We start from the raw sequence: 22,331 nt of genomic DNA on the forward strand, positions 1-22,331 counted from the left end.
TGCCTGCTCCGTAGAGCTGGAGGCCTGGGTCTGCGGAAGGGCTTTGGGCGGCTGCAGCAGCGCGTGGGGATCTCCCTTCCCAACTCGGAAGGGGCGGGGTTCCCACTGGCTCCATGGAGGGTGCAGCCCTAGCTGGGCCTACCTTAAAATGCCAGGGTAATGAGACCACATGATACAAAATACAGTGATGTATTAATAAGGAAACACTTTACATAGCTTTTCTCAAAAGAGGGTGAATGTCAGGCCCTCGTGTCATCATGGCAATACATTGGGGTACAGAATCAATAAATCGATACAAATTTAAACCACCATATATAATGAATAATTAAAATAAAATTGTGAGTCCAGACTTACCTGAGCTTGTATTGATAAAATTACCAAATCTGAGTAAAAGGATAAAAATGGGAGAAAAAAACATAAAAAAGTAGTTGCGCATTTTTAAATGCATAGAGATTCCCCCATTTTAAGTCACCATTGCAACATGAATAGCTTTTTAAATATGTATTTTTTTAAATGAATCCCTCTCCATTTATTTCTATTCTTTTTTTACATTAGAAAAATCTGACTATTTTTTAAGTGATGAAAAACATTTGCAAACACACATTATGAAATATGAAGAATCTTGGGACTCACTGACCACTTCAGTGATTATGAAAACTGTAAACTATTTTTAAAAGCAGATTTTTCACTGTTCTTCATTAAGTCTGATTACCTTGCCCATTAGCATTTGGCTCTTTTATTATGATGATTGTGAAATACTGTAGATGTTACCGCTAATGGATAAAAAACTTTACACAGTTATCTTGATTAACTCATCAATAATCATTTGGAATAATTTTTCTTCATTTAGTGAATGGATCATTCACATGCCCTAGAATAATTGTCCACATTGAGGTGCAGGAAATTAGCATAAAAACTATGTACCCTAGACAGCTAGTTTTCACTTCTAACACCACTAAAAGTTAGTTCAAACTAACATTTGAAGGCTTTATCAAGTGAGTGAAAGAAGAAATATGATTCTTTGGCCATTTTCTCTATAATGCTATTACACAGTCTTCCATTTTTAGGGTCCCACACTTACAAATAAAGAGCAAGATTAGAAATATAACAGCATTCTTAAATCTTCCTTCTTGCTGTTTCATTTTTGATAAGGGAAAAATATCAAGCAGCTTTTATAAAACAATGTAACAGTGACTCCCAGTAAATAGAAAATTATACAAGTGTATTGTTCCACATTCTTCTTTATTTGGTGAAGAAGAAAGAAAATGATAGCATTTCAAATCTTGTTCTTAGAATGTAGTTCAGATTTTAAGCGAGTTTCACACCGTTTGGGATTTGTGTCTCAGAACAACTTAGAAACACAAAACCATGGCTCTAGCAGGTTTCTTACAGATCAGCTGATCCAATCCAGACCAGAAAACTGAGAGAGACTGTGTAATTAACCAGGACCTCTCATCCAGATCTTCTGACTTGATCCAATAATTGCTTTTTTTAAACCACAAGACATCACTGACACAAATGTCCTGAATCTGGCACGAATCCAGACAAAACAAGAGTACGGAAAAGGTAGCTAAGGGAGATAGAAACTTCCAGATTAATTTTTTCCCTGAATTATAGCATGTGACAATCTCTCTTTTTCCAGGCTCGGGAATGTATTGATCCTAGTTGGTCTCTGTTCTCTTTCAGGAACTGAGACAGTGAATCCAGCTCTTGTCTTATCTTGTAAAGGCTTTGCTTGGCACCATGAATCAATTTGTTTTCAGGCACAGGTGACCGTATCAATAGTGACTAATATAATCTTCTAAGATTTGATTTCTTGTTCTCCATCAGTTAGAGTTTTCCTAAGTTGATTGAAATAAATGATAACTAGTCTAAGATCACTGATTACATTCCTCCAGACAGCCTGTTTTCAGGGAATTCAGTTACATGGCCAGATTGAACTTGAACTCTGGGCATCTCACAAACAGATTCCCTAGTTGACAATGAAGAGAGGATATGGTGGGTCAGTGACACACAAATAACTTGGCATTACAGGGCAGATGACATTGATCTGGATGATTTTATATATAACGAGGTAGTGATACCTTTGGGATTTTGGAACTATTCCACAAAATCCATAAAGCTGGGATGTAGGGCAAGTGCTGGCAACAGAAATACAATGTGAGCTGCATATACAATTTTAAATTTGCTAGGTACCACATTTAAAAAGGTAAAAAAAAAAAGTGAAATTAATTTTAGTAATACATATTATTTGACACAATATGCCAAATATAATTTCAACTTGTAATAAAAATAAAAAATATTAATTAGATATTTTACATCCTTTTATTTGAACAAAATCTTCAAAATCCAGTGTGGATTTTATAGGTACAAAATATCTTGATTTATATGCCAAGAACTACTTGATCTGATTTAGATTTCGTAAAATATACCAATTAAAAAGTAGATTTTTATGCCCAAGTTGTTCCAAAAACACTAAAAGTTTTCCAATCATTTCATTAAGTATTCAAAAATTATTTTCCTTTAGCATTTGCAATTACATTGACAAACTGGTTCTTTAAAAAAAAAAAAAAATTTGCTGGCAGGGCGCTGTGGCTGTAATCCCAGCAATTTGGGAGGTCGAGGCGGGTGGTTCACGAGGTCAGGAGATCGAGACCATCCTAGCTAACACGGTGAAAACCCGCCTCTACTAAAAATACAAAAACAAAAAATTAGTGGGGCCTGGTAGGGGGCACCTGAAGTCCCAGTTACTCCGGAGGCTGAGGCGGGAGAATGGCACGAACCCGGGAGGCGGAGCTTGTAGCGAGCTGAGATCGCGCCACTACACTCCAGCCTGGGCGGCAGAGCGAGACTCCGTCTCAAAACCAAACCAAAACAACACAAAACAAAACAAAAAAATTTTGCTTTGATTTTGAAGCATAAGCATTTTCAATTTCAAAACTTCATTCATTTAACTACATTAAGTTAAATGAATTGGTACTCTCCTGTGTCCACTCAAGATTAGTATCAAGTTTTAAAAGTATTTAATAAATTGAAATACAACTCTAAATTTATCAATATCAACAAAGTGTTCAAATTTTCCTTGTACTTTTGACAATTTTCATGAAAATATTCTGCATATTAATTCATACTCTAGAAAATGTATAAAATCACTATTGATTTGTATTACGAAAAGTTTCTATTTCAATATAAATTGTTCTGTCTGTCTAGTTAGGTCACAAATAAGTTTTACCTTTTCTTGGAACTTCAAATTTAGCTCATTCATATGTGGTGTGATATCAGTGAGAAAATGTAAATCACACTGCCACTTTTATCTTTAATAATTGAATGTTTGGGCCAGGCACGGTGGTTCAAGCCTGTAATCCCAGCACTTTGGGAGACTCAGACAGACGGATCACGAGGTCAGGAGATCGAGACCATCCTGGCTAACACGGTGAAACTCCGTCTCTACTAAAAAATACAAAAAACCAGCTGGGCGAGGTGGCGGGAACCTGTAGTTCCAGCTACTGGAGAGGCTGAGGCAGGAGAATGGTGTGAACCCGGGAGGCGGAGCTTGCAGTGAGCTGAGATCCGGCCACTGCACTCCAGTCTGGGCGACAGTGCGAGACTCCGTCTCAAAAAATAAATAAAAATAAAATAATAATAATAATAATAATAATAATTGAATATTTGGCAAGCATTCTTTTTGTTTCAAGAAAATTAGAGCTAACAATACAGTAAATCTGTAAAGCTCTTCCACAGCTCAACCAATGAGCATTGCCAAAGAATACAACATCATTCAATTCATTGTCTTCTGTTTCTTTCAACAGTTCCACAAACTGCCAGTGATTAACAGTATTTGCACATACATATAAAAGGATGTTAACAACTATATCATAACACTTTCATACAGTCCGTACCAGCAAACAGCACAAATATTTTCAATATATATCATATAAGGGAAATATCAGTCACTTATTTTAAAATTCCAATACATTCAATTTCAACCTAACACAGTTGGAGCATCATCTATCATTATAAAAAGTATTTTTCTTTCAATTCTGCCTTGAACACTCTGACAAATGTAAAAGACTCAGAAATTATGTACATCATGAGTTTAATGTTAAGCCACAAATTTACAAGATTTCTTTAAAATGTGGAAGCCCCTTGAGACAAAATATACCTGAAGAAATTAATTGGATAGTGTCTCTTATGTTGCATAGCCTCTGAAGCTAAAGAAAAGTACTTGTAATTTTTCCAATTTTGAATCACCTGATCATTTATATGGTTGAAAGATCATGTTTAGGCAATTGTTTAATGACTTATTTTTTAAATTTTTGGTTTTTATTCACAAAATCTTTTACTTTCTGTAAAATATATGTTTTACTCTCTATCCTCATAATTTACGAACAATTTCCATAATTAACTAATAATGTATTTTACCATTTTTCCAGCTAAATGGTGTGTGTTTGTGTGTGTGTGTGTGTGTGTATGTTTGTGTATGTAAAATATTTTATTGGACACAATTCTGATTTCAGGTGACTTCTCTTATCAATTTTTTACTGTATAGAGGAAGCTTCTTACCAAAATTCAGTATGTATTTGCTGAAAATGTCTCTTAATATTGTCCACTTTATTATCTTAGGAAAGAATTATACAACAAACAGCTCTGCCACAGCAAATTGCAATTGCCATTCACTGTGAAACTGGCAACATACCTTCTTCCAGTCTCTTGTTTTCTTTACTGTTGTACTACTTCTACATCTCCATTTGATTCTCCATTAGTAGCGTGCCTTCATTTTAAATCTAAAATTCATTCATACTCATTTTCTAAGTAGAAAAAAAGTTTAATTATCACTTTAACTCATGCTACCTGCATACAGTATTCAAATAAACACATTCTTGTGTCACATCAATGCATAGAAAAGAATAATTTGAACTGAATCGCAACTACTCGACTATGTGTTTATGTATAACATTAGAAACAATACAGACACCCAAAACATGCATGACAATACAGTATCTGATGCTGCAGTGGTTAAAGTGAAACATAGTCCTACCAGAGAAATGAGTTTATTACAGGAAAAAATATGCTGCTTCGGTTTTAAAATATAAATTAATTAAAATTAAATAATATTAAAAATTCAGTTCTTCAGTTGTCCGGCTCACATTTCAGATGCTCAACAGCCACCTGTGACCGGTGGCAACTATTTCACACAACATAATTGTAGAGCTTCTTGGACTGGATCTAGTTCGAGAACAACTGATCCATGTTTATTGTTGCTGGTCTTTTTAAGTAAATTTAAATTTCAGTTTAAGCTTTAGAGGCCTTAAAGTTTTTCTCACAGCCCTTGCTTGCTTCTCTGGAAGCTGCCACTTGCAGAGGATTAGGAAGTAATTGCAATAATAGATAAGCATTCAGGCTTCCACCCAGAAGTAGAAAGGAATGAGAAAACATTTATACACTTGCCCGTGCTTTCTACTTTTAGGATATTAAGAATTGGTTACATCTTCTTTAAAAACTGTGAAATAAATAGAAAAAAAAAAAGATAGCTTTTAAAAATGCAAGTGTCTTTACATTTGTTAAATTAGTAAAAACCTGTTACTTTTTCTTACATCTTTGTTTATTGTTCTTTTACCAATAGGCTGCCCAAGCCCTTTTCACAGCATCAGTTCAGCTGCTTGCAGATTAAATCCAGCTGCTCCTTTATCTTTAGTTCTTTTGGCCCATGCCTCACCTACCAACAAGAGCTAAAAGTGTCTTGATGACTTTGAATAGCAACAAAAAAAAATAACGAGCATAATATTTAGCATACATAATAATAAAAACTCTAAATTTCAATAATGTAAAATGATGCATTGCTTTTAACAATGAAAAACTAGAAACAATTCAACAGTAGAGGTCAGGCATGGTGGCTCACACTTGTAATTCCAGCACTTTGGGAGGCTGAGGCAGAAGAATTGCTTGAGGCTAGGAGTTCAAGACTAGCCAGGGTGGGCCAGGGGCAGGACTCAGACCTGTAATCCCAGCACTTCGGGAGGCCAAGGCAGGTAGATCACCTAAGGTCAGGAGTTCAAGACCAGCTTGGCCAACTTGGTGAAACCCCATCACTATAAAAATACAAAATTAGCCAGGTGTGGTGGCACTCACCTGTAGTCCCAGCTACTTGGGAGGCTGAGACAGGAGAATCACTTGAACCTGGGAGGAGGCCGCAGTGAGCCAAGATCATGCCTGGGCAAGACAAAGTGAGACTCTGTCTCAAAAAAAAAAAAAAAAAAAAAATGTCCAGGCACTGTGACTCACGTCTGTAATCCCAGCACTTTGGGAGGCCAAGGCAGGTGCTTGGAGCCAGGAGTTCGAGACCAGCCTAGCCAACATGGTGAAACCCTGTCTCTACTAAAAATACAAAAATTAGCTGGGTGTGGTGGTGCACACCTGTAGTCCCAGCTACCTGGGAGGCTGAGGCAGGAGAATCACCTGAACCTGGTGGGTGGAGGTTGCAGTGAGCCAAGATCACGCCATTGCATTCCAGCCTGGGCAGCAGAGCAAAACTCTGTCTCAGAAAAGAAAGTAAAGATTCAGTTAATTTTGGCACATCTATACAATGACATCGTCTTCAAGCTTTAGAAATGAAAAAGTTAATGAATATTTATTGGCAGGGAAAGATGCTTATAATAATGTACTAAGTAAAAAAGCAAATTCTATAACAATATATAGTATGATCTTATTTATGTTCTATAACTTGTGTATATAGTATATATTATATATGTGTAAACATGTGTATCTTAAAATATAAAGATCTGAAAAGTATAACATGTTTCTTAACCCTTTAAATTTCACTTTTTAACACGGGTGTTTTTATTTCCTTCTTTATGTTTTTCTATACTTTATATAATAAAAGCACATTTTATGTTTTTATATTTTAAAACATATTAATATTTATTTTTTATCTCTATTGTAGTTTTATATCTGCCATTACTAGCTGTTTCTAACTCACTGAGAGCCTTTCCTTCTCCCTTCACCCTCTCAGGCATTTTGAAATCACCAGACAACATGAGACACAGGTCAGAAGCTATTTAGGCGGATTTGTCTACAGTGTCCTAAAAACCCTGCTCTGTGTATGTCGTGAGATTTTGAGAATTACAGATTCCACGGTTCATTTCCCAGTACCTCGCCCCTCTTATGAGCCCAGCTTGGGCAGTGTAAGCAAAGAATGTTTCAAGAAAACTGAGTCCCCAAAATTCCATATGAGTACCTGACCACCCAGAAACCCAGTGTGCTGTCCACTCCAGAGAAACCCGCTCTTGCCGAGCGCTGAGCACCTCAGTCCTTGGCCTCTTTGCCCTGCCTCTGTCCTCTCTCTAGCTCTCTTTCTTACAGGCAGAGACTGATACCTTCTTTCCCATCAGCGCTTCATCTCATGACTAGAGCAGGTTTCTAAGCCAAAGGGCTGTGAGTCAAGGCCCCAGAAAGTCGTCAAGGAGGACATGTGTAGTTAATAAAGGAAGCTATCATTTCATTTGACAACAGGATGCCAGCCCTCAAGGAGGTCATGAACCAGTTTAGGAAGAAAAGGGATATACATGCAACCTGTCTTAGGAAAACTTACCAATAAACAAGCACAAAATAGTGCAGAATAGATTGGATTCTTTCAATGTGGAGGGAGATGAGATCAACGTGGGGTTGGATCAATACCAAAAAACTTTAACTGGGGACACTGAGGCTGGCTCAATGATGCTCAGAAGGTTCTTTCATGGAGCAATTTCAGGGGAACCAGGGATTGTCCAACCCAAAAGTCCCTAATCTCTGGACACCGACTGCCCAACTTTCCCAGATAAGTAATTCCTCTGAGTTGAAGCTCCAAAAGTCACTATTAATCTGGAAATGTTAATAGAAAGCATTAACATATTTGGCTATCAGCCTTTAGTTACCACTGATTTTGTTGCTGGATTATTAGATTAGATGCCCAGTCACCTGGCAAGGTCTGAGGAGGTGGAACCCGGACAGAAACATCTTGATGGAGAGAGGGTAAGCTGAGAATCCAGGACACTGGCCCGTAGCATGCTCAGGGCGGAATAGCAAAAAGGCGGAAAGATGGCTCCGGACCCGAAGCAGGGGAGAAGCCAAAAGACCAACAATGCCTGTTGAGAAGCCCCGGAGAGCGAGGCCATCAACGGGTGGGCAAAGAGGAAGGGAAAGAAAAAGCGTGCCCCAGCCTGCTGGAGGCATTTGGAGTTCACAGGGCCGCTCGTTCGCCACCCCAATTAAAGGCTTTCTGCTCCCTGCCTCGCCTTGCTGTGGTTTTCCCAGACAGAAGTGGCTTTGTTACTGGGTGAGCACCGGGGCCTGGAAGCAGCTGTGAGTGTGTGGACTTCCTGGTTGCAGCCTTTCTCCTCTGAATGCTTCGCTGGGACCTCTTGGTCCGGAGCCTTTTATCTCCCGTGTTTCATCTGATTCTCACTGAGTATATTCTGTAATTTGCTTTGTCAACTGCCGCTCCCAAGGAATCATTCCCTCTTGATCTTTCACTGTTCAATCCCTTTTTTTGTTCTGTCCAAAACATAATTTTTAATTAATGTTTTAGCTTAAAATGTATCAAAGTTCAAAAGTCGAATAGTCTAAAATGTTTCACCAAAAAGGGCAATTCCTCGCCTTTCCCAGCCCACCCACTGCAACCACATCATCTCTGAGTGACTTTTTTCCTTCTAATTTACCGCAAATCTTTACATAATACAAATATACTGCTACCACTTGATTTATCAATTTAAACATTATCTACTGACTTCTTATAGCAGAGGAAGATATTACCGCTCTCAAATACCCTTCACCCCCTTCATTCTCCCAGTTAGTTACCTCATAATTTGAGGGTTAATCCATTTTGAGTTTTTTAGTTATTATGATTAAGTATTGTTTGCTGCTAGTTTACTATGCTCATAGTAGTATGCTATGATTAATTACCTTCTTGAAACATTTTTGTTTTTCCTGGAGTTCACAATTACTTCTTTTTTTCAAATGTTTGGTTACAAAATATGAACTGTCTTATGATTTTGTGAGTCCCTCCTGGGCAAGGGCCATGTAGCAGTGCCTTTTCTTTTTTCAGCTGTAGTGCACATGTAACCAAATAAATATTCTCATGACTGTTTCTCTTTCATTCAGAATCCCACAAAGGTACAGGTCCTATTTGATGACAAAAATTATCTCCAATCACAGGACCAACACTGAACCCTACGCATAAGCAGTGCTCCATACATATTTCTTAACTTGGTTTTTACTGTCCACTGTCCATGATCTTGTGCTGTGTATGGCTCCCACCAATACCTTCACATATTCTGTAATAAACCAAGTTTTACTCATCAAAGTTCAGCACAGTGAGATAAGGATGCACACACATCATATGAAGTGTAATGAGCCTTTTACACTGCCTCTTAAGCATATTCCTGTATAAGGCAACTGTAGCTGTATCATGTGGAGCTAAGACTTCCAGAAACCCTATCCTTATTCTCTTGGAAAAAGTATCTTGTACTCACTTTCTGTAATAGGAATCAATATTTACTATCAGTTACTACTTCAAAAATCTCACTCATACTGACTCATTTAATCCTCAAAACTGCCCTCAGATGCTGAGAATGTTTTTCAAAGAAGGAGGAATGACAGGGATAAAATATTACTAAAATTGGGTCATTCCCAGATTAATCAATTAGAAATTAATCAATTACAGAATAGGCTTGGCTGTCCATAACACAATACTTAAAAATCAGTGGCTTGTTTACTTAAAGTTTTCTCTTTCTCATGCAACAAAAATTCCACTGGCAGGCACTCCAGGGCTGGCACAGAAACCCCACAGTGCCATCAGACTCCTACCTTTCCACTCAACCATCCTTTATATGTCTTCATGCTTGTTGCTTCATGGTCCAAGATGACAGCCCCATCTCTGCCATCACATCTGCAGTCCAGGCAGGAAGAAAGGGAAAGGTAAAGGTCAAAAATGTTTGCTGGCTGAGTATGTCTCCTTCAATAAGAAAACAGTAGCTTTTCTTTGATGTCTCATCTGGTGGCTTTCCCTTATGTCTTTGGCCAGAATGAGATCATGTGGTTATTCCTTTCACTTACAAGGAAATCTGGGGAATATAGAGTTTTTTTGGGGGGGCGAGTGTCAGGCAAATTGTCATCCCAAATAGAATTGAGGTCCTACGTGCAGGCTCTCAGCAGTGTCTCTACTGTTCACATATGTGGGTTAACAATACCAATATATCATGGAAATTAGAACAAAATCAGACCTTCTAGAAATGATAGAATCGAGCCTACTTTTATTCCAGTGTTACTTTAGTGTAAAAAGATTGTTAAGCCTTCATTGCATTACAGGTCTATATCCAATTTCCCACATATAATCACGTTTGTTATAATAATTTTTTGTGCGATTTTGCAAATCCTCATTATGGAAAAAGGTTTGAAATTTGTGCATGTGTCTAAACCCTCATGTACACAAAGACAAAAGAAACAAAAAAGTAATGCCCAGGCAGTTGGGAATCCACTAAGCAAAGAACATTCAGTGATAATCAGGATTAATTTTGAGGAAAATGATACTGCTGGGATTTTAGAAAGAACAAATAACTGACATAATGAAATATTTGCAGTATTTTTACCTTATGCAAAGGGAGTTGTTTTCTTCCTTCAAGAGGTGAATATCTGTTACATACATATTAAATATAATTCTTATAATTACAATGGGGAGGAAACCTTCGAACACTTTATGCTTTAAATTAAGTTTATCTCCTCTATCCAAACCCCTCTTTAGCTAGTAGGGAAGCTATAATTCCTGCAACTTCTAAAACATTAGAATCTAAGAACTGGTTGAAGACATTTTTGCTGCCATCATGATGCCAAATAACTGCCCAGTGGTATTCTCTACAGAAATCAAGTTAATAAAAATGTGCAAGTATTAACTAACACTTTTAAAATCCTCAGAACTGGACAGCTAAAAATGCAGCAGTGGATCTCATGGAAGACAGCTGTATTCCACTTCTCATTTTAACTTCTTCAGGTTTGGTGGGTTTCTACAGGAGCGTGGTTTGAGAGAGAACTCAACGTCTCCCTTTTCTGTGAGGTAAGCACCTCTTATGTGCTTTCATCATCACCAGTCAGGAACACCTTCTTTCCCCTCTCTGCCTTATTGGATCTCTTTGTTGTTCAAGGCCACACCTGTGAAACCTTCCTTGATACCGTCTGTCCAGCTCTCCCTCCTTCCCCATAATCTGATTGAACTCATTATAGTATAACTTGTATATATGATGACCTTATGATTTATCAGACAAACCAGGACTATTTTGGAAAATGAAAGGAGACACTATGAGATATTTTACCAGGTCAACAGGAGCAAATCAGGAATATCCCAAGCAACCTAGGATGTGCATTTATCCTACTTATTTGATCTATGCAGGGTACATTCCCATAACTTCGAGAAGCTCAAAATCATGAAAATGGGTTCAGATTCCTGGTTCTCTCTTAAATCTATTTGCATTTCAACACATACGTCTCTGGACGCCACCTATTTACTACAAAAAAACTACCCTTTTGAGTTTTCTCTCTCATTGGATGGGCATGTTTTCACTATGAAACAACACTGTTAAAAACTTCATGTGACAACAGGGTAGGAGTAGATGCTGAGCCATCTGCTAGGTCCATGAACCACAGAAGGGACAGATGCGGTCTCGGCAGCCTCAGCATGCAAATGGGAAAAATTCCTACCTCAGCAAAATACCGAACTGATACACCATGGATCGCCCTTATTTCTCACAAGTTAAAGCATTAACATTGAACATGCAGTGATTGTACATTGCCTGGACCTTCACTCACATTCAAGATTCCATGGTTTCAATGAATCCTTGCTGAAGCATTTGAGCTGCTATGAAGCTGTTTTCTGAGAAAAGCTGTAAACTAGTCTACAGGAATTCCAGTGCCCGTTCCCTGAGGGAAATGGAATGGCCCTTTTCCATTCATACATCTAATATTTAAGACTATTTATGGCTGGGCACGATGGCTCAAGCCTGTAATCCTAGCACTTTGGGAGGCTGAAGTGGGAGACTTGCTTGAGCTCAGGAGTTCAATACCAGCCTGGGCAATATGGCAAAACCCACCGTAACACATGCCTGTAGTCCAGCTACTTGGGAGGCTGAGGTGCGAGGACCACTTGATCCTGGAGAGGTCGAGACCACAGTGAACAATGATGGCACCATTGCACTCCAGCCTGGGCGACAGAGTGAGGCCCTATCTCAAAAAACAAACGAACAACAAAAATGAGTTTAAAGAAAGACTATTTATGCCAAAATCCTATCCTCCTTCTCCTCACAGCTGAATTTCTGGGAGATGTGTCTACACTCTTCACTTCTTTTTTTTTTTTTTTTTTTGAGACAAAATCTCACTCTGTTGCCCAGGCTGGAGTGCAGCAGTATGATCTCAGCTTACGGCAACCTCCGCTTCCCAGGTTCAAGCAATTCTCCTGCCTCAGCCTCCTGAGTAGCTGGGATTACAGGCATCTGGCACCATGCCCAGCTAATTTTTTATATTGGAGACAGGTTTCACCATGTTGGTCAGGATGGTCTCGAACTCCTGACTTCAGGTGATCCACCCACCTCGGCCTCCCAAAGTGCTGGGATTACAGGCGGGAGCCACCACACCTGGCCACTCTTCACTTCTTATGCACTTCTCATCCTACTGTCTTCTGCCTCCAGCACTCTCTGTACCATAGAAGCTGTTCTGAAAAAAAGCCAACAACAAACTCTAGCTGGGGAAAGTCACTGGAAACGTTTTCAGGCTTTATTATATCTGAATTCTTCCCACCAACAATTTCTCTTTGCCAAATATTTTATTCCTTGGCTTCAGGCACATCTTTCTCTTCTAGTTCACAGTCTCATTTGCTGAACTCTCTACCTTCACTCCTCCTTGAATATCAGTGTTCTCCAGGATTCTACGCTGGGGCCCTCTTTCCTCCCCATCCTCTCACTCTTCTCCGGCAAGCACATTGACTTCTACGTCTTTGCCCAATACTATACTGCATAAGCAAAGTCATGTGCTCTAAATGTTCTAATCAGTTCCAAATTATTCTACTCCATTTTTTCTGTAAAAGTTATTTTTGTTATGCAGTTAAATGTGACTTAATTTGAAAATTTTGTGGGATTTTTCACATACATATGCAAATCCCTGCTTTGTGGCTTGTCATGTCATCCTCTGTCTGGATTTTTGGTTAGGCAAATATGTTACAGTTCAAATCCCGACTCCATCTCTCACTGGTGTGAACTTGGGTAGATTATATAAAATGGAGTTAATAACAGTAAGTCCTGCCTCATACAGTCACAGGGAAGAGGACATGAACTGAAGTACATGTGAAGCACTGGGAACAGTGTTGGGCATATAGACTTACATCCATGTTAGCTACTATAATTTTATATGGTCGACCCATTTATATACTAAAGTCTCTGCAAGATCTGTCCTCTTTTCTGAGCATTAAACTGCCTGTTCACATGGAGTTCCCGTGGGTACCTCAGCTGCAATATGTCCAACTCTTGAACTTACTGTTTTGTCCAATAGACTTCCTCTTCTGTTCCCTGTTTACACTAATTGTATCATTTATCACTCTCCACCTAGTCATGAAATAGCACTATTACTTTTAACTCCCCCCACTTTCCATCCATCAATTGGTAACAAGTACTATTGCTTCCAAATGTCTTAGATTGCACCCATTTCTCCATTATCACTGTCACTCATTTTCTCTCAACTGTACCCTCACTTCCTCTTTTTAAAAATTTTTTAGAGATGGGGTCTCTGTCACCCAGGCTGGAGTACAGTGGCATAATCATAACTCACTGCAGACTCAAACTCTTGGACTCAAGCGATCCTCCCACCTTCAGCCTCCCAAGTAGCTGGGACTATAGGCCTGTACCACCAGACCCAGCTAAAATTTTTACTTTTTGTAGAGATAGGGTCTCACTATGTTGCCTAGGCTGGTCTCCAACTCCTGGCTTCAAGCAACTCTCCCTCCTCAGTTTCTCAAAGTGCTAGGATTACAGGTGTGAGCCACTGTGCCTGGCCTCACCTCACTTCTTTTCAATTCAATGTTACTAAGATCCCCAGTCGGGTCATATCACTACACTTTTTAATAGTGTTCCTGAGCACTCCATTGTCTCCAGTGGTGCTATCCAACAAACTTCCTGCGATGGTGGGAACTTCTATGTCTGTGCTCTCCAGCACGGTTACCCCTAGCCACATGTGGCTATAGAGCATTTGAAACATGGCTAGTATAACTGAGGAAATGAATTTTTAATTATGACTAATTCTAATTAGCCCCATGTGACTTGTGCCAGCACAGGTCTAGAGGATAGAAATCACCCAACCTGGCTTGGCAAATGCCACATTCCCCACCCCCGACACCTGTCTGCTTATCTTTTTCTGACACTTTTTGTAGTTTTATACATCCGTGCTTTTGTATATGTTGTGCCCTTTACCTAGAAGTCCTTTCTCATCTTTTCTATTCAACTTTGCAAACCTATGTCAAATGTCATCTCCTCTCAAGCCTCTTGACATCACACCCCAAGACACATAGACTTCCTTTTTCTTCTGTGCCTCTCTGCATATGAATACTTTTTTTTTTTTTTTTTGAGACAGAGTCTCGCTCTGTCGCCCAGGCTGGGGTGCAGTGGCTGGATCTTAGCTCACTGCAAGCTCTGCCTCCCGGGTTCACGCCATTCTCCTGCCTCAGCCTCCCAAGTAGCTGGGACTATAGGCGCCCACCACCTCGCCCGGCTAGTTTTTTGTATTTTTTAGTAGAGACGGGGTTTCACCGTGTTAGCCAGGATGGTCTCGATCTCCTGACCTCAGTGATCCGCCCGTCTCGGCCTCCCAAAGTGCTGGGATTACAGGCTTGAGCCACCGCGCCCGGCCCATATGAATACTTATACCTCATTATTTTAAACTATGTGTTTGTCTTCTTCCAAACAAATTACAATCTCCTGTAGTGTAGACCCTTGCTTAGTTTCTTGAACTTACTAAACATTTGTAGAATGCACAAATAAATGAAACACAGAAAACGAATTATGGTCAATAGCTGAACACCTATACTCTGGGTTGAGGGCATTAGCAATCTCATGTTTTTGTCATTTTTAGTCATCTTAAATCATTGGCACAGTACCTGTCAAAGTACCAATTGCAACAACTGATTGTGAAATAAGTTGGCAAAAGATTTATGTTTGTCAATCTGACCCTATATTCTTAAGGCTGTACCCTTGTACTAAATCAGATTCTCAGAAAAGGCATATACCTAACTTCCCTAAGAAATACTAAGCACTACAGCAAGCTTGCCCAACCTGCAGCCTGTGGGCCACAAGATAGCTTTGAATGCGGCCCAACACGAATTCATAAACTTTCTAAAAATGTTACGAGATTTTTTTTACAATTTTTTTTTTTTTTTTTAGCTCATCAGCTATTGTTAGTATTAGTGTACTTCATGGGAGGCCCAAGATATTTCTTTTTCTTCCAGTGTGACTCAGGGAAGCCAAAAGATTGGACACCTCTGCACTACAGTGTAACACTATGGTCTACTATGGGCCACTATGGTAACAAAACACATTTTGTGTGGGTACGAGTCACTATTTAAACAACAGTCATATGAAGACTGAATTTTTAAAATAATTCTATCAAAAACAGTGTTCATTATGTGGTTCTGTGCTCCTCATAGAAACACCTATGTGAGAGCTCTTTCATGAGTACAATAGGGGATTGCATCCTTTCTAACAAACTTGCACACATCCTTTTAGTAGCTAATGACAGCTACATGACCCTACACATTTCCCATCAGCGCTAAGAAGCATGGAGCTAAATTGCATGCATTGTTAATTAATAGCTTTTTATTTAAAGCTCAAGGTAAATTCCATTCTTAATCTCTGTCTTAATGGTTTTGTTGGTTCTAGGCCATTTGTTATTAGTAGTCTCAGATCATTTTATATTATCAAATTCCTTTTAGATACTATAAATGTTAAATAAATAAAATATACAATGTTTCCCATTTTAAATTATCTATTTGCATGTATCTGTCTTTTCTCTGCAGCAGATTAATGTCTTAGGAACAGAAACTCACCTTTTCTCATCTGCAGCATCCTCACTGTGGCTGTCACACCATCCTGCATATAGTCAGTGCTCAATAAGTAGTTATTGAGTAATGGCATCAAAGCTAATTAATTCATCCAAAATGAAAATTTCGTGGTCTAATTCTAACATTGAAAAAACTACTTGTAAAGCTGAGCTCTGTATTAATAAATCTTAAGGCTAAAACAAAAAATTATGTTTAGTTTCATTAACAGTCAAAGAGATACGAATCAAAATACTAAGCTACTATTCTTGGATTGTCTCATTAGCAAAATTTTTTTAAATGACAAGCTACATGCTAGCTAGCAAACATCTTGAGAAATAAATGGTATTCTAATCACTGGGGGTGAGAGTTATCCCTTTTTCTATAAGAAAATTTGGCAATATGGATGAAAAGCTTCAAAAATGTTTATATCTTTGATACTGCAATTGTATTTGTGAGGATTTTTAACCTAAGAAAACAGTAGATGTGTAAAAAAAAAAAAGTCATATCCAAGTATGTTCATCACATTATAACTTACTATTGTAACAAATAGAAAATCACTTAAATATTGAACAATAGGGGAATAAAAATTGGCATAAAAGTTGCAGTTTGTCAACAATTATATCACATGTTCTTTTAGGGTAAATTAGCAATCCTTTTTCCTAGGAGCTAGCAATCCTTTTACCTAGGAATTTACCCCCTTCTATCTAGCAATCCCTTTCTTGGAATTCTTCCAAAGAGAACATGTGAAAGAGTATATACAAAAAGATATTTATCTCAACATTATTTTAAATGTCCAGCTCTAGGAAATTGGAAAAGTGAAACTTGGAACTTTCATGTGATGGAATACTACATGGTGTTGTAGAAGAAAATTTACTGACATGGGAAAATGAGCACAATAAATTGCTTATATACAAATATAATCTACACAAAAGTATTCATAATATGTAATCATTTCTGTAAGTTAAAGCTATGTTAACATTTAGATATATCATTCTGCTCTTCTGTACTTTTCAAATTGCCTGTAATGAACAAGTATTACTTTTTCAAATCCGGAAACCTTCCAAGATAGATATGTGTTTATGATTTTAAAGCCTAAGTGTGAAAACAGCTAACAATAAAATGTCAGAACCCTCTGAAGAAAGTGGTTCTCTAGGTGTGGATCAGGCACTTTATTCTCTGTCCTCAGGCACTTCAGAGAAGCTCTATTAGGGTTTTATGCAGTGCACTTCTTAAGCATCTGAACCATGTCAGGAAGTCAGGTTTACTAAGGCAGGAGCCTTTTATCTTCTCTGCGCCCACACACAGACCTGAGCCTGCTTTCTCCCTGTTTTCTGGCTCTAACTACCACAGGGTCTGGCACCCCGATCATGGTTTCTCCATCAGAGGGGCTCATAAGCCGGAAAAAAAGAGCACAACCTCTAGGACTGAGGCAGAAGAATGCAAGAGAAAATGGCCTCATCATGTTTTCTGTGTGGCTGCTGCACCCCAATAAATGGGCCTGTGCCTTACCACAAAAATGTGAAACAGTATTTGCTTTCTGGTATATTTTGCCAATTATTATTTAGAGGCACTAAGTGGTACTAACAGGTCTGGAAAGAGATAATGTGTCTGGCAAAGTCCCAAAACTAATCTTTTCTTTAATTCAATTTTAAAAAAATGTTACTGAGCACCTTAACACTTTAGGGAACTATGCTACTTGATGTGAAGTGTAGAAAAGGCAGGGACCTGATACTCAGTAGGCGGCTGCCAGAAATCAGGTGCCAAGCTTGGGCTTCACATTCCGGATGGCTTGCACTCTCTCAGTCACCTTGGGAGGTAGTTACTCTAATCTCTGCCTAACGGATGGCATAGTGGGGCATAGCAGAAACAGAGTTCCCAAGCCCAGACTGCAGGTGATGGAGCTAGAATTTGAACTCAGATCCACCTGATCCCAGTGCCCCTGGTTTGCCCATTGTTTATCAATCTCTACCTTATCAGAGTTTATAAGTAATGTATCTAATATAAAGAAGAAAAGAGCCGGGCGCGGTGGCTCAAGCCTGTAATCCCAGCACTTTGGGAGGCCGAGACGGGCGGATCACGAGGTCGGGAGATCGAGACCATCCTGGCTAACGCGGTGAAACCCCGTCTCTACTAAAAAATACAAAAAACTAGCAGGGCGAGGTGGCGGGCGCCTGTAGTCCCAGCTACTCGGGAGGCTGAGGCAGGAGAATGGCGTAAACCCGGGAGGCGGAGCTTGCAGTGAGCTGAGATCCGGCCACTGCACTCCAGCCTGGGCGACAGAGCGAGACTCCGTCTCAAAAAAAAAAAAAAAAAAAAAAAAAGAAAAGAAAAGAAGAAAAGGAGGAGGAGGAGGAGGAAGAGGAGGAGAAGGAAGAGGAGGAGATGTCTTCTAAGCACATTTCAAAACTCTAAAGGAAGACAAAAGAAGGAGAATGCCTGTTAAGGGATACTGGAGGAAAATCGTCACAAGAGAGAAAAGCGGCACGGAGACCAGGCCATGGAGTTTTGATAGGATTCCATCAAAATGGAAGCAAAGACGTTCCAGCAAGAGATGGGCATGGAGGTAGGATCAAGGGCGTTAAGCTTGAGAACATTTGCTCCAGGGAGTGTTTTTCCCCATTTAATTTCATAAGGGAATCTTGGTCTTCAACGAGCAAATAATGGCCATCTTGAAAGGTAAGGTCAGAAGTTTGGTTTTTGTTTTTCTTTGTTTTGTTTTTTGTCCTTTTCTATTTTTAGTATGTGGATTTCCGTTATCTAGGTTCTTAACTACCATGTATCTGACCATTTAGGAACTCACTGTCTGAGCCTCACATATTAGTCCTTCATGATAGACCAATGTTATTTTCCCATGCACCAAATATCTTCAATACAGGCAAATGTGGATTGGTTGCTAAGATATGTCAATAAGCTCAGCTTGGTTAATGAAAAACACTGACGTTGGCCAATGGGTGAGTCCATCAATGGCCCCCTTAGGGGCTGTGTCATTGCAATCCTCCCTGCTCACTGAAATCAGCTCGAGTGCCTCAGTGTTTCAGGATGGAAAGAAAGCTGGGCTGACCAGACAAAACCAGTGGAGACTTAATTTGGAAGCAGAAAAGACAAATGTGCATGAACATAAAGAGCTGGAGATTTGAATATGGCCTGCTTCCTTTTTTGTTGTAACTCTTCAATTCTGCCTGACAATCAATTCAATTTAATATAACCCCTCGGGAAGCACACTTTCTTTCTGAGCAGGAAACTGCAAGATGTCAAAAATACATAAAAGGTGGCTTATATCTGGAGGAGGAAAGACAGGTATGATTCTAGAAGGAACACCCATGAGTTGGACCCCCAGAATTAAGCAGTTGCAGTGCTCATCTGTTAATGTTTCTTTATTCCTATCAGAAGGACTACAGTTTAGGGATGAGTTCAAAACTCCTCACTCAATATTCCAAATAGATTATGAGCACCAGAACTGAAAATGGAATTTAAGTTATAATGATCAGCTTAGATAAAGATACTGGAAATAAGACATGGGTCTCCGCTCCTCCCCTTCCCTCCTCCTCTCCCCCACCCCCACTCCCAGGCCCTCAGCACCTCACACCTGAATTCCTTCACAGTGACCTCTTTTGTTCACCTCTCCTTACTCTTTTTCTATGCCAGTTCACCCTGCAATAAGCTCCCTGTGAGGCTATACACCCGATCATCTACCATTTGCAACTCCCTACTGGTTTCCACTGGTCTGGACTTTCAAGCAGCTTCCAGAGGTACACCTAGGTATGGTGGACAGACCTCAAGGGTAGGGTGGGGATCGTGGAATTTGGCTTCTGGACTCACTTTCCCCTTCACCCAGAACTTATCTGTTTCATCTGTTTTATTTACTGAGCTTCCACTTACAATTTTTTTTTTTTTTTTAGAAAAAGCTTCAGCCGGGCGTTGTGGCTCATACCTGTAATCTCAGCACTTTGGGAGGCCAAGGTGGGTGGATCACTTGAGACCACGAATTCGAGACCAGCCTGGCCAACATGGTGAAACCCTGTCTCTACTAAAAATATAAAAATTAGCCAGGCATGGTGGCACACGCCTGTAATCCCAGCTACTCAGGAGGCTGAGGCAGGAGAATCACTTGAATCCGGGAGGCGGAGGTTGCAGTGAGCCGAGATCATGCCACTGCACTTTAGCCTAGGCAACAGAGCAAGACTCTGTCTCAAAAAAAAGCTTCCATTCCCAAAAGAAGTTTGAAAAGTCCCATCATTCCTTACTGCAAGACTAGGTTCACACCTCTCATCATCTGGCCCACCGGCTTTGCCAGCCTCGTTTCCAAACCACTCCAATGCTCACCAGTTTTCAGTATGTCTATTCTGTTCCATGTGTTCCAGACAACCCACCCCTCACCTAGATTGTAAAGAACTCTTCCTTCTCAGGACATGTCTTTGGCTCTTGGCTATGTCATGCCTTGCAGTCCATTTCTGATGCATTTTCATCTCTGCATGTCTTGTCTGTCCAAGTGGACTGTAGGTTCAGGGTGAGGTGGGGCCCTATCTGCAGAGACACTCAGCACGCACTCACTCACACATGGACTATCCACCCACAGACATATGGTTCATGCTACCTCCCTGTGCCTGCTGACACCCTCCTCCACCCTAACTCCACTCCACTCCACACTCAGGAGCTGAGCCCTCCTTTTTTGCAGCTACCTCTTGCCTCCTTCAGTCATTTCTGGCAGCTGTAGTCTGTTCTGACTTCCCCTCCTCTGACTGAGTTCACATCTGGTCAGTACCACATGACGTAGCATGTCATTATTCCTGCTATGAACATTGTTCCTGTTCTCCGGTTGTTGCAGGTGTTACTTTTGTCTCCCTGACTGAGCTGCAGGTTCATTGAGAAATGGGAAGGGTCTTAGCACTTCTCGATGAAGATGGCCTGGTCTCTTTTTTCTTTTCTTTTCTTTTTTTTTTTTTTTTGAGACACAGTTTCACTCTGCCCCCCCAGGCTGGAGTGCAGTGGCGTGATCTTGGCTCACTCCAATCTCTACCTCCCAGGTTGAAGCAATTCTCGTGCCTCAACCTCCTGAGTAGCCGGGATTACAGTCACTCACCACCATGCCCAGCGAATTTTTGTATTTTTAGTAGAGACAGGGTTTCACCGTGTTGGCCAGTCTGGTCGCAAACTCCCGACCTCAAGTAATCCACCGGCCTTGGCCTGCCAAAGTGCTGGGATTAAAGGCGTGAGCCACCACACCCGGCCTCTTTTTGACAAACTGCATTCAAGGGTCATCGGAGGAGTTGGGACCCACTTAATTCCAACAGAAGAGAATGTTCTCTTTCTGTTTTGCCAACCACATCTTCATATTCAGCTCTCGCAAATAACTGTTATAAATGTCATTCATACGTATAAAGTAGTATGTTTTGGCTGGACACAGTGACTCACGCCTGTAATCCCAGCACTTTGGGAGGCCAAGCCCGGTGGATCATGAGGTCAGGAGATAGAGGCCATCCTAGCCAACATGGTGAAACCCTGTCTCTACTAAAAATACAAAAATTAATTGGGCGTGGTGGCACTCACCTGCAGTTCCAACTACTCAGGAGGCTGAGGCAGGAGAATTGCTTGAACCGGGGAGACAGAGGTTGCAGTGAGCCGAGATCGTGCCACTGCACTCCAGCCTGGCAACAGAGTGAGACTCTGTCTCAAAAAAAAAAAAAAAAAAAAAAAAAAAAGCAGTTTGTTTTAAAAGGAGAAACTACAGCCCTGTTGACCCCGTTTCCATCTTGGACAAACTGTAGTAATTGTGAGTGACAAACATAGTCATCCCAGGCAAACCCGTAGCAGGCATGTTTGTAAGGATACAGGGGAGTGCACAAAATCCAGGGGCAGCACATGGAGGGACACATGGCTTCCTCAGAACCAGAGGTGCAAGCAGACACCAAGACTACCCCAGCATCTCCTCAGAGATCACAAAGTCAGTGTTTCAAGCCAGAGCAGAAGCCATTTCCTCATGGCTTCTCAGCTCATGCACACCTTCGAGCATTACATAGACAGACACATGCCTCTTCCTGCAGCCCCAATACTTGGAAAACTCTCTAGGGTCCCTCTGTTCAAATCTTCAGAGAGGCAATTGGATTGGCTCATCCCAAGCTGTGACTGGGTCCCCTTCTTTCAGGTGTTTGGTAGGTAAAAAGGAGGTCCCTTGTAAAAACAGGACACACTGGGGGATCTGAAGAGAGAATCTTATTACAGGGATATGTCTGAG

The sequence above is a fragment of the Rhinopithecus roxellana genome, chromosome 11 (assembly GCF_007565055.1).
Source record: "Rhinopithecus roxellana isolate Shanxi Qingling chromosome 11, ASM756505v1, whole genome shotgun sequence".
In the NCBI taxonomy this organism is placed as follows: domain Eukaryota; kingdom Metazoa; phylum Chordata; class Mammalia; order Primates; family Cercopithecidae; genus Rhinopithecus; species Rhinopithecus roxellana.